Below are 9,479 nucleotides of genomic sequence, written 5' to 3' on the forward strand. Positions count from 1 at the left end.
GCAAGCCAGGAAGGACTCAGTTCTGGTTACTGAAAAAGAAATCAGCTAAAACTACATGACAGTAGGTGGAATGGCCTTGGAGGTACCGTCCCCCTCCCTGGGCTAATGGGTATGAGGGGCAACAAGTGGCTGGAGATGCACAGGGAAGGGAGAAGAAACCGTGGATAGAGATAGGAAACAGCAGCTGCTTTCACATGAAGCACTCAGTGCCATGTTTTGTTTTCTAATAGATTTTAATGATTTCCCCACTAGAGCGTGCTGTCTTCCTGTTCCCATGAGTTATCCCGTGGCTTCTGGAGCACAGAGCTCTCATACCAGTGTGTGTCACATCACAGGCTCGGAGCTTGTTCCCTCCTGATGCTACTATTTTCACAGCTATAAGGCTTGTGATTTATTTACTAAATCTATCTGTTTTGGCCTCTGAATGAGAACTAAATGCTGGCCATGAAAATGATGGTGGAGCATGAGATGGAAAAAGTCCTGTGAGGCTACAGATGCTGAGGGTTTACACCAGTGCTGTTATCCATGCAGTTTTTCTTTCCTGCTTTGAGAGGGGACGACACTCCCAGCTATGCATGTATTGTCTTTTGTGCCGATCCATTAGAAACGGTCGAAATTGAAAAAAAAAAAATTATTCTTCCTTTGAAACTTAATTCCCTGACCAGAGGCAAATATCTGGGACTCCTGGTTATGTGGTAATGGTCAAATCTTTTTAGCTGCGATGTAAAAGGCTTTAATCACAGCAAATCAAAATGTCCTTTGTGGACCATAAAGGCAGCTCAGTTGTTTCTAACAAGACTTGCACGTTATGCTACCAATACAATCAACTTGTGTAGTTTTGGATTTATCTGTTCTCAGCTGTAGTACCCAGATGTTAAATGAGGGGCAGATATATTGTAAAAAGCAATCAATGTTGCAGATTAATTAGCTGGGTTCAATGAAAGCAGAAGCCCTATCTGGCTGCTGACTGCCAGCAGTGTGTATGCTCATGTGTCAGCTGAGCCCCGGAGCCAGGGCAGAGGGGAACACCCGCGGGGAGCAGTGAGGACCACTTGGCAGAGCACTGGGCAGGGACCCTGGGGTCCTGGATCCTGCCTCGGGCCCCAGGACGGCTCTGCTGGGTGAGAACACCAAGTCCCATTGCCTGTCCACAGCGGGGGAAAGCGCACTCATCCTGGGTACTCCCGGGGATGGCTCTGGCTGGGGCAAATGGCATCAGCCGTCATCCCCCCACATGGATGCAGGGCTGCCTCCTACTACCCACCTCATGGGAGGAGATTCTTGTGCCAAGCTCAAGAGACCAACAAAAGAGACTGACCCAGTGCAGCACACTCAGCCCGCAGAGGAAATATGCACCTCCCGTGACAATGTTGGGCCCTTCCCAGGGCCTGTAGCAGGAAGATCCACTGTTTAAAATTGTGCTATTCTTCTGAAGAAGGCTGATCTGCCTTCAGTTTTAAATTTCCTATGCAAATACTTCATTAAGCCCCCGGGTTTTTAATATTGTGATATCAGTACAGTGAACAATTGTTCCACCTCAGTTCTTCTGCTGAATACTTCCACAGCCCACTCCTTTCAAGCTGAAGAGTCTCTATTTGTTGTCCTTATTCTTTACCCGTCTCTGAGATGGTGTGAGGTCCTTCACCAAGCCCAGTAACTCCCATCTCATTGGCCAGATCCTCACAAGTGACCACGGGTGATGCAGGGTTACAGCCCAGGGCAAAATTCACCGGCCTGGCTTGCAGATGCTCTAGGCACTATCGCTTTGCTCAGCTTTCAGTTGTTTTCGGTGGTGTGGTAGTTCATCCTTAGTCATAGCCCATGAGTAGCAAAAACCCAGAGCAGGTAAGGAAAGGATGCGCTGAGATTTCTAACGGGACTTTTCCTTCCTGAGTGTATACCTCATTGAGAATAATCCTGCCTCGGGTCACCTGCATTTAGAGGCAGCTAGGATGCATTATGGTGACCATGATGACTTGCATTTGCAAGAGGAAGGCTGAACTGTTCACCCAATGCTTCCTTCATGATAATGGAAAGCACAGTAAGGCTCAACTCACCAATTCTAGACAATTTTCCATGAATAACCCACTATTCATTCCTGTGGCTATGTCATCACTGCTCATACAACATTTCCTGAAGGTGATCTCACTGCTGAAGACTAGTTGTCTCCATCTGACTAACCATATTTATGCTGCTTAGTACCTACCCTGCATCTCTTGTATGCCCCAAGTACTGTCCCTGTGACCTAAAAAATAATTTATACTAAAGCATATACATATTTTAAGTAAATTATGTAAAATAATGTGAGAGTACTGCAGCACCACTATCAGGGTGGGATTCCTATGACAGAAAGCTGAATGTTTATGTTGTGTACCCAGAGGTGGCATGAAGGAGTGCTAAAGAATGCAAAGCATGACCTGGCAACTGGTATTTAAGAGTACACATGTTTTGGGAGATGTTATAAATGTAAAACTATGATATAATAAAATAAGTCAATTCCCATTCTTGTGAAAGAGGGCACAGATATACCATGCCTGTACAGCTAAACCCGTGTGTCTTAAAAATACTGGACGGCTTCATCTCTATTGTCTTTTGGGAACAGTCCTTGGCTCATGCTGTGCCCCAGGCTGAGTCTGGGCATTCTCTAGGAGGGGACGAGAAGCCATGAGCTATAACAGTGCCAGGCAACAGACTATGGACTAAACAGTATACATGATCCCAGGACACAGCTCAGTCCTAGTTAGTTCCTAGCCTGCATGTATACCCTGTGCCTTCTTTTCTACCATAAGAGCAAGCAATGTGTAAAGATGCTGAGAAGTACTGTCTGGCTTTGATATCCTTGCCCTTGTGCTAAGGAGAGGTGAAATGTCTGAGTCAGGTCCATTTCAGTAACATCAAATGGCAATAGAAGCAACAATGGCCATGCTCTGCAGCTTGGGATGTTCAGGCTGGACATTAGGGAAAGTGTCTTTCTCACTAGGAGGGTGAGAAGGCAATAGGTCAGCCATGAGGAGCAATGGGATCTCTGTCCTTGGAAGACATCAAGACTTCGCTAGACAAAGCTGTGGTTGATCTGATCCAGTGCTGGGGTTTCCCACTTGGATTAGAGATTTTTAGAGAGCTCTTTCAGACAAAGCTTCTAGGAATCTCTGGTGCACTGCAGATCTGCAGCATTTTTTCTGTTGATTTGCAAGGCTGGGGTTATGTCTGAGCAGCATGTCTCTCTGGGAGTGGAATGGCTCTGGTGAACCAGCTGAAATTGGAGAGTTTTGAGAAGACAAGAAGATTTCTTTACAGTCATCAGCTAAGTTCTCCTGGCATCTAGCTGTTTTGGGAGAGGCTGTATTTTGCAGGAAGGACAGAAATGTTACTGTCCTTACAACAGCAAGGGTTTGCTTCGTGGCTGGTATAGAACAGCTTCAGCTCTTTCTGTTTCAGGTCTTTGCTTCCTTTGGCAACAGTGTCCTTCAGACCCTTCTCTCCTGTGCAAGCGTACAGCACACCTAAACCACTCCCCTAAATGAAGCAAACTCATCGGTTCTGCAAACCTGCTTGGTGCAGAGCTCAAGGCAGCATGTTACTACTTGGTCATGTTCTCACTGGATGTAGATCAGCTCCACTTCCCAGGGTCAAAGCTACATCAATTTACACCGGTCAGAAAGATTTTCCATTACATCGCAGAAGAAAAAGAAAAGAAAAAAAAAAGCCATTTTTTTTGTCATCACCTGAACACTTTATTTGTGAATTTAACTTTCTGGATCTTATGTTTTGAATTTATGGAAGTGCCATATGGCATTTATAGGTATGCCATACCCTGGCATACTTTTCCCTCAACTCTTTGTGGTTGCCTTTTGTCACACTTCTGTGCAGTGCTTAGCACAGGAGGTTCTGGGCCTTGATCAGAGTGTTTTGATCTGCTTAATAGTCACAAAAAAATTTCCCAGCAAAATCCTATCTGCCAGTCAAACTTTCTGCTGCACCCCAACATGTTCCTAAAAATCATATCACTTAATGGCATGACAGTGACATGGTGAGTCCTTGTTGCTGTAGCACAAGTGTCCAGGAGATTCAGTAATGTAGTGTCCAGAGATGTACAAACCCAGAACAAAAATTATTCCTTACCCCATGATGTACAAGCTAGGTAAGTATTTAATATGTCCACTGTGCTACCAAGAATAATCAAAAAAATACATTTATGACAAGATAATTTTCAAAATCATCTTACACTTAGTGTATATGCATGTATAGAGTAAGACATAGACATATATAAGTATTTACATGTCTTGATTTGTCAAATGTCCTCCTACTCATTGGGCTTGAATTTTAATATCTTTTACACATTTTCCCAATCTTTTTTCTCCCCTTCCAAATTTTTAGGAGTTGTGAAGGTATTTTGAAAGTTGGAGGAAAATAAAAAGCAACTGCTTTTACAACATAGCAAAAAACACTGGAGCTAAGTTAAAATTTTCCTTGGAAAAATTAATGATTTATGAAATCCCATTCTTTTTTCAAAGACTCCTCATCTGTGAAGGAAGAGCACAGCAAGGCTGCTTTAAGCATGGAGTTAACAGATTTCATGCTACAATAATTTATTCTTGCTCTGTAGGTCAGTCATTAACCATTACCCAGGCCACATTTCTAAAACTTACCTTGACTGGACTGTGTCATGCTCACAGTTTTAAATTCACAGACTTGACATGACACGTGCAGACTTGGCTTTCAGGAAGCCCTCACCCCACAATGCTAACCCCACTATTAAAAATTTGTATCAACAGCTCCACTGACATCAGCCTAAAGCTGCTTATGTGAAGTTGGTCTGATCCTGTGTTGGCCTGAATTCAGTTTAGGACATGACACCGGTACTACTGAAGCCACCAGGAGATCTCCCCGTTTTTCTTTAGTGGATTTGGGTTAGGACTACAGGTGATGGCCCATGCCAGAGAACAGAAGTCACGGACCTTCCCCTGCCATTGGTGCTACGAGATAGCAGAGCTCATATCCACCCAGACATCTGCCTTTAGACCCATGTACAAGGTGCTGCCTTGTGGGAATGGCCCCCAAAAGCAGGCCAGCAAATATGCAAGCAACTAAGCAGAAGGGACAGCTGTGGAACAGGGTTTCAGTCTGTGCTTTGTTTTATTTATCAGTATGGGCTCAACCTGAGGCAGATCAAACCCAAATCCTGCCTATGTACTCCTGAGCAGTGGGAAAGGCCACTCTGCCAGGGGCAGTTAGAGCCTCCCCCGTGTTCTTTGCCATCATCATCACCGTTCCACCCCACTGCAGAGCAGGTGTTGGCCATCTACTATTAGCTTTGGCTCAGAGACCAGGTTTTGCATTTCGCCTATACTAGTGAGAGAGATGAAAATCAAAGCCTATGCATGTTTTCTTTTCCACTGGGTGGCTGGACTGGAACAATGGAAAGCAATTTATGCTGGAAAATAATTGTAGATAGAAAAAGATACCATGAACGCAGTCCTTACCAAAATGGGAATGGGTAAGGGAAGGGAGTTCACAGTACACAGATTAGTAAAGTAGCTTTTCTGGGTTAAAAGGTTAGTTGAGGTTTGGGTCCTGATGCTGTATTAAAGGACAGGAATGTCATTTCATGGCTTCATTCACCCTTTCCTATGGAAAGGACTACTTCTCTCAGAAAATTTTCTGTTCATTTCATAGCACATTTAGCTGTGGTAAGCCACCTTTGAACTGGCCTGGGGAAGGGGGAGAGAGAGGTCAAGTTCCCCGTCCTATCTATGACCCTATCCCCAACTAAGCCCATGGCTGATGTCATCCCCTCTGTGTATCTTCTCTTCCCCATTGTTTTCACTGTGGTCAGCTCAACCTGGCAGACCCACAGGGTTGCTGTCAAGCTCAGAGGGGAGCAGGCAAGAACCCCAGAGGGAGGTCCCTGCTGAGTCAGCTCTTGGCTGTGCTTGATTTTGGGTTGTTACTGACCTTGGCCAGATAGGAGGTAGTGAACTGAAAGCTGGAAAGCCCCCTGTTCCATTCTTCATCCCCTGGTTCATGCAGTAGCCTCAGGAAAGGCTTTTGCTCATCAGTTTGTTATTGATCCACATCACTTAGAGCAGTTGTAACTGCAGGGATGGGAGCTGCAATTAGAGCACTGAGAACAGCATAACCTGTTAGCCTGAGCTGTGGTTACCAGAAGAGGCACATGTCCCATGATGGAGTGGGCAGAGGTGGTCCAGAGACAGCATGGTCAAAAGCAGCATACTTGACCTCTGATTTCGACTTTGCAAACCATGCCTGGACAGAGGCCACCCCATTTTCCTCACCCCATACCTCAACACATGGGTGTCCCACCTCACTTCTCCTGGCCTGCAAAGAAGAAAGAGAACCTTTGAACTCCCAAGGACTGACTGAAAGCATGGAAGGCTGGACTGAGCATCTCTGACAGCCACATAACATTTGGACAAGAAGACCCTGCTAGCACAAGAAGACTGTGTCACACAGCACACCTCATTAACCCTGAGATGAGCTGGGTAGTCCATGTGTACTGCTGCTCTGTGTTGGATAAGAAAGCATACTAAGATCCTCCCTTTTAAGGAATAAAAAAGCAGGTTTTAAGTCAGAACAGTTTTACTGAAGATCAGCCTAGAATCTTCAGTGTTAAAAGGTAAAGAAGCAGGTTTTAACCCAGAAATCTTACTGAACAAAAAACTATTATTTTACAGAAGCTGGTAGAGCCCAGACCACACTGATGATTATTTTTTCCCCTTTGCATCCAAGCAGAGACAGAGTTGGTGCAAGAGAGCAGGACTGCACTGCTGCAACTACAGGCAGGGAAGGAGGAAAGGTGAAAAGAGGGGGAGCAAGACCTGCCCCCTTCAGCAGCCAAGAGATGCCAGACTCAATCTCCCATTTTATGTAACTGCACCCTAACAGGAAGAGGCTGTGCAGCTACACAGCCACATCATTTGACACAAGGGCAGACAGCAGCGGCTACTGCTCATGAGGACCCCAAATCTCCTTTTTTTTCCCCCTGGTAAGTCTATGCTGGTGCTACTGCTGCTCTGGAGTGGCCATCCCACACAGCTATAGGGGTCAGCAGTAACTAAACTGGAGTATGGTCACAAACATAATTAACAGATTATGTTGTCCTGCTTCTGGCACAGAAACCTCTCCAGCTCTTTATGGTCTTCTCCCAGAAGGGTAAACAAGGACACATGACATATGTACAGCTTCATTTATCCTGTCCCTGACCTGCATTTCGGTCCTAATTCTAGTCTCTTCTCTGCTAACAGCTAATGAAATCCCAGTGTGTGCTTGTTCTGGTTTTCCCGCTCCTCCCCTTGCTCCCATTTCTGATTTCTGAGATGTCCTGAAAATAATTTTGTTAGCAGGAAAATAAACAGGACATTACTCTTGATGGCTTTCAATTGTATTTTCTCTTTCCCTGATGTCAGCCCGTGGCAGAGGGGGGTAAAGAGGAACTCAGGGCCATCAGAGAAGCTTTTCTGGCACAGAGAAGGAACCTGCATGCTGCCAAACTCTTCACTATTGTTCAGCGTGCACCCTGCTGTTTGTTTGGGACCTGGAAAATAGAACCTTACTGTGAAATTGTTAAAGAGAAAAATTAAAGCTGAGCATAACAAAGGCAGGTCAAGGAGCAGAATGAGCTGGTCCCAGCAACTGGGCATTTTTGCCTTCTGTGACAGCTGATGGTGATGAACAAGAGGTGGTATTTTTAATGGTTGTTGGTTTTGGCTTAGTAATGAGGGGTATTATTAGAGACTGAGCAGAATTAAGACAAAACCTAAACAAGAATTGCATCCTTTCAGGCTCCATTCACAGGGCAGCCTTTATCCCCAGAGACACAGCCAGGCCCTCTTTGGCTCACCATGGTCTATCATCCACTTCTAGTCTGTTGGACCCCTGGCTCTCACCAGCGCTGGGCATCCTGCGAGTCCATCCATAATGGTGCTGAGTGCTTCTGCTCATTTCTTCAGATTTACCTCCTTTGCATGAAGCAAAGTTTGGGGTGTTGCAGGTTTAGTTCTTTGCCAGAACAACTTTGCTTAAGCACAATCTATATTATTTAAAAGCACAGTTACTAAACTTTGCAAGGATTTCCTCTGCACCACAGGGCACAGCTGTCCCTCTGCAGAGACACGCATCTTCAAGGGTTTCCTCCCATCCCTGCAAGAGCTCAGCCATCATAAGGGAGAACCATCTTCTGAGGTGGCTCAACTGAACCCCTAACTGCAGTGATTATTGCCACCTTACTTCTTAGTCTTTCCTGCAGATGGCAACCAGCATGTTCTCAGTTAAAGAAAATGACAGGCTGCAATAAGAAGTGACAACATCAAGAATGACAGTGAGGCAACACTCCAGACTGGATGGAGCTGGCTGGGTGCAGGAGGGCAGGCAAGTCATTCCAGATGGAAGAAGTTGAAGAAGACATCTGAAATCACCCTCTTCTTACTCACAGATAGGCATCAGCCTATTTTCCATCCTGTTAAGCATGCTGCATTGCCTTCACTAACTCTGATTTCTTCTGAAACGTCAAAGTCCCCCCTTTCCCTTCCAGCCCAGATTTTACACTGAGACCATAAGCCTGGCCATAGTGTGTTGGCCCAAAGGCTCAGCTGTCCTGGCGTCCCATCTGTAATGAATGTTCTGGAGATGACACTTGAGGATGTGCACACAGAGCAAGTCCATTATTCCTTCTCTTCTCTCTCAACCTCTTGGTAGTCGACACACCAAGGAAGCAGTTATATTTTAATCCCTCCTGTCCTACATGGATTTCTCTTGCTTTTTTCACTCTATACTTCAACGTGGCAGGTATTGAAACAGGTCTGAATTCATCCCATCAATAGAGGGCAGTGCTGTCCTCACTGTCATAGCCCAGGGACACGTGTTGCAAAGGGAGATAAAGTGTAATATTTGTTATTAAAGGTTGAGGCCTTTTTGGCACAGCTCTGTGTTTTGGTCTCCTAGTAAACCAACTTAAGAAGTGCTGGGGTTACAAAAGCGAGGAGTTAATCAGTAACTCAGATGTTTATCACTGAGTTTAACTATTTATTCCCCCCTTGCAATACCTGTCTGGTTTGTTGTTGGTTTGTTTTTTGTTTCTTTTTTTTTTTTTTTTTTTTTTTTTTACCTTCCTTTAATGAGTAACTATTGGGAATGGGATTAAAAACATCTGTTCTCTCAATCTATCTGGACTTTTCAGTGGTGGCCAATTTGACTGTAAGTAGCTGTATCCCACATTCATTGACACATAGAAAGGAAAATTCAAGTATTTCTGGAGAAAAATAATTCAACTCCTTTGGTACAGGTTGGTCCCCCCCACAGCCTCGTCTGGCATGTTCCCAGCTTCAGCGCAGTACTACAGGCCTGTGTTTCCACGAACACCCTGGTATGACTTTACCCCTTGTATACTCTCTCAACAGCTCCTGTTGCCCTTTCCTTCCCACCTGTTCACATAGAACCACAGAAAACTTCGGAGCAGCATG

Source organism: Athene noctua, chromosome 2 (assembly GCF_965140245.1).
Source record: "Athene noctua chromosome 2, bAthNoc1.hap1.1, whole genome shotgun sequence".
In the NCBI taxonomy this organism is placed as follows: Eukaryota; Metazoa; Chordata; class Aves; order Strigiformes; family Strigidae; genus Athene; species Athene noctua.